The 14,663-nt window shown below is 33.3% G+C and overlaps 1 protein-coding gene and 1 long non-coding RNA gene across 6 annotated transcripts in view; one reads left to right on the top strand and one right to left on the bottom strand.

The window, feature by feature from the left end:
• The window catches only part of lrrc4ca (leucine rich repeat containing 4C, genome duplicate a), a 431,094-nt gene that overhangs the window by 78,301 nt on the left and 338,130 nt on the right, over positions 1-14,663 (top strand). The window lies entirely within an intron of this gene.
• LOC110438403 (uncharacterized) lies at positions 8,998-13,607 on the bottom strand. The gene is made up of 2 exons (XR_015526899.1): positions 13,456-13,607; positions 8,998-10,204 (listed from the first exon to the last, which is right to left on the bottom strand). It is a non-coding gene; the product is annotated as an uncharacterized LOC110438403 (long non-coding RNA).

The following is a 14,663-nucleotide window of genomic DNA, read 5'->3' as shown; positions in this document are numbered from 1 at the left end:
TAACAAGTGTCGAGTCTCATGAAGGAGCTGGAAACTTTAGTTTTAGGTTTACCTTGTAATTAAAGTTGTTGCAAGTTCGCCGGTTCCCACCTCTGAATGAGCGAGTTTTAGCTACTTGTATGTTAAAAAAAAAAAAAACATCTGTGAAGAAATTTGACCCAGAGGAACATAAAAACCTTACTGACAGTTAACGTTTTAGAAGTGTTATGGCAAAGCAACTCAAACAGCACGCAGAGGTATAAATGTACAACTACGAGCAAGGCAGGTGCCCTGGGTCACGATGATCACTCAACGCAGAAGTATAAAGCAGCCTTGATTAAGTTGTTTACATGAGTTGCTTTTTTAATGTTCCGTTTATGACCCTATATTACATAGCACATAGTTCGATAACTGTCATTGTGTCACCACACTATCCAACGTTTCCTTTGGAGTTTCATGTAACTTTGAGTGTTTTTTTTTATTTATTCACTCTAACTGCAGTTTGTCAGTTTCACTTTCTTTCAGGAACATTTCATTCATGTCCTTGTGACGAACTGAGGTATTGCGCGTATGAAGTAAGGACTAGTGAAGGAGTGTTGTTATAATGGTATTTGAGACACCCCTGTTGGAAATTATTATGCCAAAAAAAATATTTTATTAAAGTGTTTACATGTCTTTACTGCACTTTAATAATAATACGACTAAAATCGGCATACTCCACACCCTAATTTAATTTCCGTTTATTTCGATTATAACCTTTATTGGAATAAATTGATCAAAATTGTTGTTTACATGGTAAACTCTTAAACAGAGTATTGTCTTAATCGTATAAAAAACTGATTATTGGTGTCCATGTAAACAGTGAGTACTTTTTAATGGTATGGTCTAATGCCTGTTCATACCAGACGCGGAGCGCGCAGATAAATTGCGCTACTCGTGCGTAAATTGCCGCATGAACATTTGAGTTTACTTGCTTCATTCGTGCGTCAAACCCCGCTTCATTCACACGTCAAATCCGCTTCATTCGCGTGTCAAATTCACTTCAGAACAGATGCGGATTCGTGTCATGGGCAGGGCTTTTGTCTGCCTGGTGACTGTAGCTTCGTTGCTAAATGGCTAACATGGATTTCATGAAGAAATTAACAGTGTTTATGTACTTTATGAAGGCTGAAAAAACAGCGTCGATACGTTTAGGACCGTGTCTGAGTCCACTATATTCTTTCAGAGGTGCATCCAGCTGTGTGAGCTCATAAACTTCTCCAGAAACTGAACCTGGATCACGGAGGCTTTCAACGGTGCTTCTGACTGAGCCAAGCCCAGTTTGATGATTGTTGTCGGTGTCGCTTGGAGGATTTCCCCCGGTACACCATTAACAGGTTCTACGTCACAATCACGCCCCCACAAGAGCAAGTTTCTGATTGGTTAACTCATGTCCGCTGAAGTTCAGATTTTCGAAATCGAGAGATTCACGCGAAACGCACGTTAAGTGCGTCAAATGCTCAATTAGCCCTGCGCCATTCGCGCAATTCGCGTCATTCGTACGTATCGCGCCGCAGGATGTCTATTTGCGTGTTTGCATTGACTTAACATGTAAATCACTCGCACTTGATGCGCGTTCCGCGTCTGGTGTGAACGCAGCATTACAGCCCAACATTTTTCAACACTGGTAATATTAATAAGAACTGTTTCTTGAGCCGCTGATCATTATTTTAAATCACAGTAGACTGAAGTAATGATCCTGAAAAACATAGCACTACAACATATGAATAAATTACACTTAATTCAGCACAGAGTACAAATAAAAGATTTTTAATTGTAATAATATTTCACAATTTTTACATTTTATTCACACAATTTTGACCAGTAGTGTACAATAAGACTTTCCTGTTGGTTTTTGCACATAAAGGTTTGCAAATACAATTAAAATGTGGTACCCTGTGTTGTCCGAATCCCACAAGAGCCACTAGGGACCTTGGAGCGCTAGACTTGCTTTAAAAGAAGTCAAAAGATGTTGGACTTATTTGAAAGAGATATAGCGAAGCTGTCCAGAGACTGAGCGAGATGGACATCACAAATGCTGAAGACTTGGTCAAAGCTTTTAATCCAGTGTCTGAAGTGACGAATCCCACATTGACTGTCACGGCTTCATCTCCTGTCCAGATCCTGGTGGCTCATCAGTGGTGAAAGCCATCAAAAGCAACATCAATCAGGATTTACGGAAGCAGTCTGACACTGGCTTGAAAATGAAGTCTGTACACAGTCGATGAAGTTGATCCTTATTCATAGTGGAAATACAGAAGATGATTTGTGAAAGTGATGAATTCCAAGTTTATATATATATATATATATTGCTCAACATAAATGAGTACACTCACATATCTCTCATTTAAATTTATATTTTCTATCTGAAGCTTAATATTATATTATATTATACAATATTATATTTGTACATATCCATTACATTAGTCAGCACTGAAGCCAAATTTGGAGCTAATCTAACAAATAACTTATGATAAGGGTCCAAAATTAGTCCTCCCAAATTTATATGTTAGGAAAAAATATGAAACTGAATTTAGAATGAATTTAAAAGGACAAATATCAGGAGTAACAAACATTTTTTTTAAGTTTTGTATTTTTTTTCTCCCAATATTTTGCATTAGTTTAAATATTTAATCTTTCAATTTCTTAATATGTTCGGTGAGTAAAATATTATTTTAATAAATATATTCATTTAATAAATCTCTTTTGTTCAAATGCACCAAAACATATTACTTATATTTACTGAGAAATGGATATTTATTTATGCAACACATAGGTCTGTTTTTTGAATCTGATTGGCTGATTGCCATGCTGTATTCTGCAATAACATCACTTGTACGACCTCTTTACTCTTGTGTATTACTCCGCCATACAGTGACAGCAGATCAATAAACTCACTAAAATTTGACAAATATTGCAGCTGTTGGACAACATAATTTGCTTTTTAGGCTTTTTAGACAATAATGTAGTTGTTTAGATTGCAACTGTGCAGTTTATTTATAAGGACAGTGCCTATTTCAAATGTTTACTATTTCGGAGATTCAGCGCTTCGGCAGCCTTTAGCCTGTCATACACAGAGCAAAAACGGTTGACGTTCCACCACAAAATGGCAACAAAGACCGCATAATGTGTCCTTAGGGTTGAAAAACGCATTGTAAATTTCAACCTACCGCTGATCTGACCGTTATTTAACTTGTAACTAACATTCTAAGACAATCTTTCTCTTTTGTGTGTTGTATTGCTGTATAGAGTAATCTGGTAGTGTTTGCTTTGCTTTGGGGTTAATTATTGTGATCTTCCGATCGCAGCACTGGTGGGACACTAAGGCACACGAGCCAACACTTGCCTCCCACCAGTGCCGATATACAGCAATATCGCACTGCTACTCGTGTATTATTACTCTAAAAAAAAAAAAATTTATTTATATATAACATTATTCCCCAGAATCACACAAAAAATCTGATTTCCTCTGAAATGAATGTTAATTATTAATGAATGTTTAATCAAAACAAACAAAAAAAAACATTAAAAAACTACTGTACAATAACATTTACAATTATTTGAATTTCAGTTCATACTCTTATCTTAACTTAGTATGGATAATACATTTTACAAAAATTGCTCTAACTATATAAATTGGTGGACTATTTATTTATTTATTTACTTGTAGTATGTGATTTCATTTAAGAATTTAGTAAAAATTACAACTTGTTGTTTCTAAGGTAAAAACAGTACATAAATTATTTAAACGCACTCATATGATCATCACAAGGTCATTACAAGTAGGTAAGTTAGAATATTTTTTTTACATTTTAAATATCAAAAACAATATTTTGAAGGGCTATTTATTATATTTTTTATTTTACAATAGGTTACAATACTTTTATATATATATATATATATATATATATATATATATATATATATATATATATATATATATATATATATATGTATATATATATATATATATATATATATATATATTTATTTATTTATTTTATTTTTTGCCCAGCTATATAGTGGAATTATGATTATATATTATATATTATTATAATTTAAGAACTCTTTGCAAGTGAAAACACAATTGATGACTTCTGTGACCACAATCGTATTTCATTAAAGATAATTAGCAGAGGTGAGAGTTAGACTAAAAATATTAAATACTCATTACAATAAAAAGCCAAGATGTTAGCAATTAAAAAAAAATAAAAAATAATAATAATAATAATAATAAAAATAAATAATAATAATAAAAAAAAAAAAAAACTTGTGATTACCTCTAAAACTAATTTGACACTTATTAAAACCCACTTCAGTGACTGTTTGAGAGGAACTGGAAGATAAATATCAGGTAGTTTGTTTTGTAATTGATTTATCTACACTAACACACACATGAAATGTTGCCTATTGGAGATGCATGTCACCAAAACATATTTCATGGCCGCTGTTTGTCTCCTGAGAGAAAAGTGAATAATTGCAATATGACACTGAACTGGAATACTTGATGTATCACTAAACATAATTAATATCGTATCGCCACGTACCTGCCACTTCTCACTCCTACCGAGCGGTGGAGATTATTAAAGGACCAACACGCATGTGTGTGTGTGTGCTCGCAAGATGAAGTTAAAAGCTTGACTAATAATGCTCTAATCTGTAGCCATTTCCACACTGAATTTGCAGAGCAGGGTGTCCTTAGGGGAGTTGGAGCTCTGTGAGGCAGAAATGGCTTCCCGCTGCGCTGAATGAAAGGTAGGACTAATAAGAAAAGGACAGGCAGTGCTTCACGCAGTCGTGGGTTATCTAACAGCTTTTCTTTTACCTAAACCAAACCTTCTTGACCTTCCTCCGTGTGAAATACAATGACAGAATAAGCGCGATGATTTGACGCTGCAACCGTGTTCATAAAGATGTCGCCAATAAAAAAAATAAATAAAAAAAGTCATTTCTACATTCACTTTGACTAGTATTTTATTGCGGACAATACAACAAACATTATTTAATGTGTTCCTCATGAATTTTATTTATTTATTTTTTTAAAATAAACATGTGGCTCCTGCAATACATTTAAAAAAAATTAAAATTTCGGACCGTAAACCATTTACCACTTTGTAACATCATTCCTTTTCACAACAATTTAAAGATGGTTAGGGACTGAAGACACCAAGTGATTAAGTGTTTCAGGTGTAATTTTGTTCCATTCTTCCTGCAAACAAGTCTTAGTGCGGACAACAATACGGGGTCTTCGTTGTCGCATCTTTCACTTCGAAATATGCCACATATTCTCTGTTGGAGACTGGTCAGGACTGCAGACAGGCCAGTCAAATACTTGTATCCTCCTCCTTCGCAGCTAGGACTTGTTGAAATATGCATGGGCGTCCCTGGAAAAGGAAGGCAGTATATTGTGCTACAAAATCCTTATGTACTTTTAGCATTAATGGTGCCATCACAGATGTGCAAGTTACCTTCTTCAAGGAAATTGATTATGACAGACCGTGGCTTTTAGACTTGTTGCTGGTAACAGTCTGGATGATCCTTTTTTTTTTTTCTTTAGCACACTGCATCCATTTCTCTCTCTCGAAGAAAAACCTGAAATACTGTTTCATCTGACCACAGCACAACATTTCCACTGTCTGATGGTCCATCCCAGATGCCTCCGTGCCAAGAGAAGTTGCTTTTGGACACTGTTAACTTAGGGCTTCCTTTTGGCGGAGTACAGTTTTAACTGGCATTTGTAAGTGTATGTATTGTGGTATTTGACAAAGGTCTGCTTATAGATGAATGATGATTCTTGATGCAGTGCTGCTTGAAAGCAAATTTAGAAATCATTACTTTCTTTTTTATTTGCATTTTCCATCCTGTGTCCCAGGTTGGGTCTTGTGATGACATCTACTCCCAAGAAACACATTTGACGTTGTCTCTTCATATTTACAAAGTCAACGTCACCCTTTACTTTCTCACAATGTTGTTACTGTTATGATTATCAGCGATCTAGCGGTTGCAGATCGCTAACGAACTACAAATCCACCATTATGGACTACAAGATCCAGTCATGCACCACACACACAACCGGTTCCTGATCAGGATTGATTGCATACACACAGCCGGAGGATTGTTACGAACTGATTACATGAACTTTTAATACAGCGCACACACACACTTCATTGCTGAGTCTTGTTGAACTGCAAAGTGAACATTACAACTCATTTTTCCTTGCCTTGTCCTGCTGTGTTTTAGACCCTCGCCTTGTTTTGTTTGCCTGCTGCCTGCCTTTTTGACCATCTGCCTGTTTATTGATCATGACTCTGGATTGCCCGTATACATCTGTTTGCTCCTGTGTTGACTCTTGCTTGCCTGATCATCCTGCTAACAAACCTCGCATTTGGATCCTCACTCCCTTATCCAGCGTCACTTCACATTACAGTTACAATGTAGAAATGTAAGACATGAGAGGGTTGCGTATTTGCGAGACATTCAGGAACCATGAAAAGACGTTTTTACTCAATTTTGTTATGCCTGATTATGAATATTGGCTTTTCTGCATGTATGTAGTTTTTAAATACTGTTTAATATTAAATGTTCTTCATTATTATTGCTCTTTTTAACTCGTGTAAACTTTGTAGAGAAAAATAATATAGATAATAATCAAACTTTAGTGCGTATGGCATCCCAACAAACATTTACTTTATGGCGATGTCTGTGCTATGTTGGTTGTATGAACGAATGATTAAATCATTCACAAATCATCTTTAAAATCGTCTTTCCTCGTTAAATCAGTATTTCTCAATGATACAAAAGTGTACAGGAATCAACATGTATGGGGATGTGAGGAATCTGTATTTCTGCATGAATCGCTTGAGTCAATGTCTGTCTCCATGTAAAAGTCAAGTGCTAAAAAAGCAGAGTTACGCAAGGAATAAAACCATTGTTTTTCCACAAGATGAAAACAGTAGAAGCCTCTGACACAGCAGAAATGATGGCGCCTCCATGTTAAGTTGCAGTGGGAGAAGAAATCAGTACTCTTGACAGGATCTCTTTTTCTCCTCACGAGTGTCTAACAAGGCCTCGGCCGTTTTTCCCAGCAGAAAGACGTCACATAAAGAGCGCCGGGGATCAATAGAGCTGAGTGTTTAATATTCTCCACATAAATTATAGCAGTGTTGTGGGACTGCGGATGCTCTTGTCTGAACGTGGAGGAAAAGCAGGCGGCTGAATCAATTAGGATTCGAGAATGCCCTCGTCCGAGACACTTTTTTTGTGTGGAATCGGTGATAAGATTTAATGTCAAGTTGTATGTGGGTGCATGAGGAAGTGCAGATGACAGATAACAAGAGGGAGATGTTTTATGCTCTCTTTGTTTTGGGATGCGTTCTGCTTTATTTTATTAATTGACATACTTGAAACTTTGATTTAATAATTCTGGCTTGATCTATCTATCTATCTATCTATCTATCTATCTATCTATCTATCTATCTATCTATCTGTCTGTCTGTCTGTCTGTCTGTCTGTCTGTCTGTCTGTCTGTCTGTCTGTCTGTCTGTCTGTCTGTCTGTCTGTCTGTCTGTCTGTGCATATGTATACAGTATTTACCAGGAGTGTCAATTAGGATTGGATTAGGTGTGTTTAATTAGGGTTGGAACTAAACTGTGCAGAGCTGCGGCCCTCCAGGAACTGAGTTTGATACATGTGGCCAAGCCTGTAAACAGTCTGACTTAAAGTAACTTTTATTCAACCAGCAGGTATTGTTTTTGACAGGAAAAAGCACAGGCTTCTCTCAAAAGATAGCAAGTCGATGTACAAAAGGCGTGATTGTGGGTGGAAAAAAAATAATCAATAAAAAATTTAATAACATTTTACAGGGCTGTGAATAGTTTTTGGTTTGCCTTAATTATTAGCCCTCTCGTAAAATTTGTATTCCGGTTTTTTATATATATATATATTTCCCAAGTGATGTTTAAAAGAGGAAGCAAATGTTCACTTTTTAAACAATTTTAACCTATTTATTTGAGTCTTTGAAATTGCATTTAAGCTGAAAAAGAATTGACAAAAGAACTTGGTTATGTGAAATTAGTCATTAAAACTATTATTTAAAAAAAAGAGTTTGAAAAAAACTGCACTTGAGAAATATTTTTGAAATAATAACATTTTGCAGGAGGGCTAATACATAATACTAATATATAATACATATATATATATATATATATATATATATATATATATATATATATATATATATATATATATATATATATATATATATATATATATATAAACAGCAAATACTTTTGAAGTCATAATTATTAACCCCCTGTTTATTTTCTTCTCTAATTTCTGTTTAATGGGGAGAATATTTTTTCAGCACATTTCTAAACACAATAGTTTTAATAACTAATTTCAAATAGCTGATTAATTTTATCTTTGCCAAACAGTTTTGTCCTTAAAATGGTGTTTAAAAAATTAAAAACTGATGAAATTAAAACAAATAAGACTTTATCCAGAAGAAAAAAATATTTTCAGACATACTGTGATAGCAGTATGAGGAAGGAAATTATGTTAAAACATAATTTGGGAAATATTTAAAAAGGAAAAAGGAAGGCTAATAATTCTGACTTCAACTATATAAATTTTAGGCAAGGAAAGTTTATTTAGCACATTTAAAAGTAATTCAAAGTCTTTACATAAACAAGATAGTAAAAACATAAAAATAAAATTGTGTAAAAACAGGCTATAAAAATAATAAAAAAGGAAATGAAAGACATAATAGTGTGATCTGTAGGATGTAGCACAGTGCTCATTCAGTAAAGGCACAGCTAAACAGATGTGTTTTCAGTCTTAATTTGAATGTACCTAATGTTGAAGCACATTTCTGGAAGTTAAATCCAGCATAGTAGCTTAATACTTAGCTTAAAGTAAATAAGATATTTATTTGCATAATAAATTAATTTAATTTTTAAAAAGAATCATTTGACAAATAACTCAAGAACACATTTTTCATTTTATTGTGAAGCAAAGTGAACATCCCACAGTGCCTGATCGGTTACAAAAAAGGAGAGATTACAAATCTGACACTTGCAAATGTGCGAGACAAACCTCCACAGACAACATCCAGAAAATCACCTACATACATTCTGTTGATCATAAAGTCCAAATAATATTGTATATACACTACTGGTTAAAAGTTTGGGGTCAGTTTTTTTATTTTTTATTTTTTTAAGAAAATTATTTTTGTTTATCAAGGTGCAATTTATTAAATAATTAAAAAAATAATTAATAAAAAAACTGCTTTCCTATTGTATGTGGTTTTAAAAGAAATTATTACTTCATCATTGTTACTTGTACTACTATTACCATTAATAATAATAATAATAATAATAATAATAATAATAATAAGAAGAAGAAGAAGAAGAAGAAGAAGAAGAAGAAGAAGAAGAAGAAAAGGAATTAATATTAGAGTGATTTTTAAAGGATCACATGACTCTGAACCACTGGAATAAATTATTAAATTAAATGATAATCTCCTTTTGAACAGTTATAGCGCAGTAACATTTCACAATTGTAAAGTTTGTACTGTATTTTTGATCAAATAAATGCAGCCTTGGTGAGCAGGAGAAGCTTATTTTAAAACATTTCAAAATCCTACTGACACCAAACTTTTGACCGGTAGTGTACATACACAATCTGAACACCCAACATTTGACGACTCATCACTACTCGATTCAGACGCTTCCGTTGATAAAGGTCGTCGTCTTCTGCACGTGTGCCATAATAATATCCCAGCTGGTGGAGACTTCAGCTCTGTTCTTCATAATGTCTCATGCTGCCTCCTCGCTTATTTTTAATAAAGCGTGTGTCCCGTGGGCTCTGCTTTGGCAGGCAGTCGTCTTTATTCGTCTTGGGCTCTTCAACCCGAGGACTGTAGAGGATTGGGCTCCGGGGACGATCCTGATCTCCACACGTTTACATGACGCTCCCCTGAGCTGCTGTGCGACATTCATCACATCCTCTTCACCAAATCACTGTTTACTGTCTGATGTAAAGCGATGGGGGAATTGATTTCACAGTAAACAAAGGGCCGGTGGTATTTATGATGTACAATATGTATGATTAACAAAAAAACCACAAAGGAACTGGAATTTTGTCAGGATGTTGATGCTGACGACATCAAATTTCAGAGCTTGTGAACCTAAAAAGGACATAAAAATAAGATAATTTAATGAAAATAACATGATATATATATATATATATATATATATATATATATATATATATATATATATATATATATATATATATATATATATATATTAAACAATGTTTAGCATTTAGCAATACATAATAATTTAGTAATTTATTATTATCAACTTCAGTGAATCATAAGAACATTTATACGTGTATAAAATACCATACTCAACTAAATTTTATTTTGCTTACTAAATAAAACCAACAGTGCAATCTTGACAATTTTTGCCATTGAACACCTACGAAATATGCATGGAAATAGTTGTATATTCATCTCTTCTCCGTGGAGCTGAATAGTCCGAGCACTTGACATTTGAGAGGAGTGTTGGGGGAGCATGCTAAGCATATTTGGGAGCATCTGCAGCTTATTTCTGTATTTTTATTTGACTCTTCTTCACCTCCTAATGGTTCCAGTTTTCCTCAGGGACCCTCGGTGGAACGGATTGCTTTATAGTGGCGAGCAGCTCCTATTGTCCCAGAAACAATGCTAAAGCGAGACACAAAACACCGCTTTTTTATGCAACTGTCAATTTTGAGATTTTGGACTCTTTTTGACTCTCCATAGTGTTTTCAGTCTAATGTAACCAAACAAGTAGACTTTTAAATGTTTCTTTTGTTAATTAGTTAACTTTAAAAAAGTAGTAAACGTGATGCTTTTAAAGTGATAAGTTGACTTTAGCTAATACAAGTGAGTAAAAACCAATTGTTTTTAAAGCATTTAGTTGACTTAATAAAAGTGAGTAAACCAGTTGCTATTAAAGCGATCAGTTGACTTGATTTAATAAGATTAAAAACCCATTGATTTCTTTTTACTGATTAGTTAACTTGACTTAATGAAAGTTAGTAAATCCATTGGTTTTAAAGCTATTAGTTGACTTTATTTAATAAAAGTAACGAAACCCATTGCTTTAAAGGCGATTAGTTGATTTAACTTAATAAAAGTGAGTAAATCTGTTGCTTTTAAATCAATTAGTTGACTGTCACAAACAAAATTGTAAACCCATTGCTTTAAAAGCGATTAGTTGACTTCATCTAATAAAAGTGAGTAAATCTGTTGCTTTTAAAGCGATTAGTTGACTTTACTTAATAAAAATTAGTAAACCCATTGCTTTTAAGGTAATTAGTTGACGTTATCTAATAAAAGTGAATACATCTGTTGCTTTTAAAAAAAATTGTTGACTTTACTAAATGAAAGCGAGTAAATCTTGCTTTTAAATTCATTGTGTTTAAATTTATTTAAATTTATTGATTTTGCTTTTAAAGCCATTAGTTGGCTTTACTTAATAAATGTGAGTAAACACTTTGGTTTTAAATCTGTTAGTTGACTACTGAATAAAAGTGAGTAAACCTGTAGCTTTTAAAAAAAAATAGTTGACTTTACTTACAGTTTTTCTCAGTGGCTTTGGTGCATTTCTCACAACACTATTTACATTTACACAACATGTAATGCATTTCTCAAAACAATTAGACATTTGTGCACATCATAGTAGCAGTTTCTCATTCCTTCCAACACATTGTAGATACTTTTGGACATGCATCAATTGCTTTCATACAAGTCTCTGCTCTTTATAACATTATCATTTGCTTATGCATGTCAGTCAACATTAACTAAACTTGTAAATGCTGAATAGTAATTCCATATAAAACTAATAGTCCTCATTTCATTACTTGAGTCATTACATACAAAAATGTTGAACTAGTTGTCAAAATTTGTCTAGCAACTTTTATAAAATAAATTAAATATTTATTTTCCTGAAAGTGTCTTCTAAATTGAACAGTTTCATAAATGATTTACAGACCTGTGTTTGTTGTAGGTTCAGTTCCAATATATACTGCAATATTGTTCAGAGTTGTGCACAGCTCTACCCAAAGGAAGTTTATGTTTGTTGTAAATAAGGGTGTATTTATTATTTTGCACAATGCTGTGAATGAATTAGAATTGCAACGAGCATAAGCAGTAAAAATGTGAAACATTCAGTGTCTTGTACTCAGATACCTCATTAAATGCAGTGATGTCTAACTTTACTGTAATTTTCAAATGGCTGTGCAAAGAGTATCTAGTGCTGTCTTGAGCATTTTCAGGAAGTGTCACCAAAACCTGACTTTTTTTGCATTGAAAAAAATTTACAGATTAAACTGTCTTAATGAAAACCATGACAAAGCCAGTTGACTATCTTGTTGATAAACAATGGTGTCAGGACTTTTCATCTTGATGATACTGACACTTTGATTGACATCAATACTTGCTTTTGAGGAATGAACTATCCATTTTGAGCATGTGACATGCTTTTGCAGGTTACCACCTATGTTTCGCAGTTTGTACTAACTATTTTGAGAAATGCCTTAACTGTTGTGCAAATGTAAATAGTGTTGTGAGAAATGCACCAAAGTGACTGAGAAAAACTGTAATAAAAGTGAGTAAATCTGTTGCTTTTAAAAAAAGTTGACTTTACTTAATAAAAGTGAGTAAATCTGTTGCTTTAAAAAATTTTGTTAACTTTACTTAATAAAAGTGAGTAAATATGTTACTTTTAAAGCAATTAAATGACTTTACCTTATATAAGTCAGTACATATGTTACTTTCAAAGTGATTAGTTGACATTACTTAATAAAAGTGAATAAATTTGTTGCTTTTAAAGCGATTACTTGATTTTACATTATAAAGTCAGTAAACCCATTGCTTTTAAAGTGATTAGTTGACTTTACTTAATAAAAATGAGTAGACCCATTGCTTGTAAAGCGATACGTTCACTTGACTAAATAAAAGTGGGTAAAAATGTTGTCTTAAAATTTTTAAAGTAAATTAAATAAATTAATTATGCACATAATAAAACATAAAGTTAAAGCAACTTAGCAACTTAAAACAGGTTTACTCACTTTTTTAAATAAAAAAAATATTCTTTATATAATGTTATGACATTTGTGAATGTGTAAAACATGCATTAAACATTTCAAAAGATTGGCTTTTATTGAGTTAATATATGTCTTTTAGAAATACTCTTTCTGAAATGACTCATAAGTAAATGAAATCATGAGCTCTGATTACTTTGATGATTCACAACTAATTCAAATTTGTAGACCACAGATCACAAGAGCATGTCATGTTTTTCTTTAACATCAATTTCCTTGTTCTTTGTCGCTGTGCAGACAGATTTTCGACCCGCTGCAGTAAATCTCCCAGAAATGTTCACTCACTTGTTTCTGCTTCCATTTGGGTTTGCTTTGATTTCGAGATTTATCGGTGATGATGTTGAACATCTCCTGCTTTATGTCCACTGTAAAGCATTGCACTCGACGGCGGGGTTTTGAAGTAAACTGGTGGCGCGCATAGCCGTAAATGTCTCTGTGACCTGGAAAAGCAGGAGTCTGAATTATTGAGCCAGCAGAAACGCATTTGTTGTTGTTTTGCTGAACTTAGCCATAACCCGAATGCCTCTGATGCTAAATCTGGAAACTGTGTTACTGTGTGAGGTGACTATATTAGAAGCTTCTTTAACAACATACAGATTTTTTCTAGAAAATAAGTTGTACTGTCAATACTGCTTGCTGAATAAACTAAACAAAAGAAAACACAACATGACACTGAGAAGCCTTGGTGTTTAGAGCACTTTAAAATAACCAAAATTTAACAGTTTTCTATATTTCTGAATTATGTTTATTATTCTTTTATTAATGTTTTTGAATTCCAATATGGGACCCTGATCTAAAAGTGACTTTTATTATAATTTTTAATAGTAGCAACCCAGGCTCATTCTGAAAATCTACCTCTGTATACATTTCTGGAGACAGCCAAATGCATAGGAGGTACTTTTATATGTATGTATGTATGTATGTATATATATATTATTAGGGTTAGGGTAATTAGGCAATATAGTATATAAAGATGGTTTGTTCTGTAGACTATCGAAAAAAATGTAGCTTAAAGGGGCTAATAATTTTGTCCCTAAATGCTTTTTAAAACATTAAAAACTGCTTTTGTTCTAATTGAAATAAAACAAATAAGACTTTCATCAAGAGAATGCCAAGAGTGTGCAAGTCAGTCATCAAAGCAAAAGGTGGCTACTTGTATATGTACTTGTATATGTACAGGCAAATCTAAATTAAAAACACATGGATTCCGACGCTACACTGATGTCTTATCAACCTTTGAAATGTTGCTTGGTTTATGGGAATAACTTCCAATAATTAATGAGAAATCAGGAAAAACTGGGTACAGTGAGATCACTGAGGTGGCATTTATTCTTCTCATCCATTGAATATTAAAAAACTTTAAAAACTTATTAGAATAAAGAAAAACAAAAGAGCTTGGCACGCATGATCGATAAAACATTATTTCCAAAATTATATATTTGTAGCCTCGGCAATAGTCTGAAGACACAGTCTGAAGCTTATGAGGAAGCTAC

The sequence above is a fragment of the Danio rerio genome, chromosome 25, assembly GCF_052040795.2.
Source record: "Danio rerio strain M-AB ecotype USA chromosome 25, GRCz13ab, whole genome shotgun sequence".
Taxonomy (NCBI): domain Eukaryota; kingdom Metazoa; phylum Chordata; class Actinopteri; order Cypriniformes; family Danionidae; genus Danio; species Danio rerio.
The sequence above is the reverse complement of the archived record's forward strand: the minus strand, read 5'-3'. Positions and strand labels throughout refer to the sequence as shown.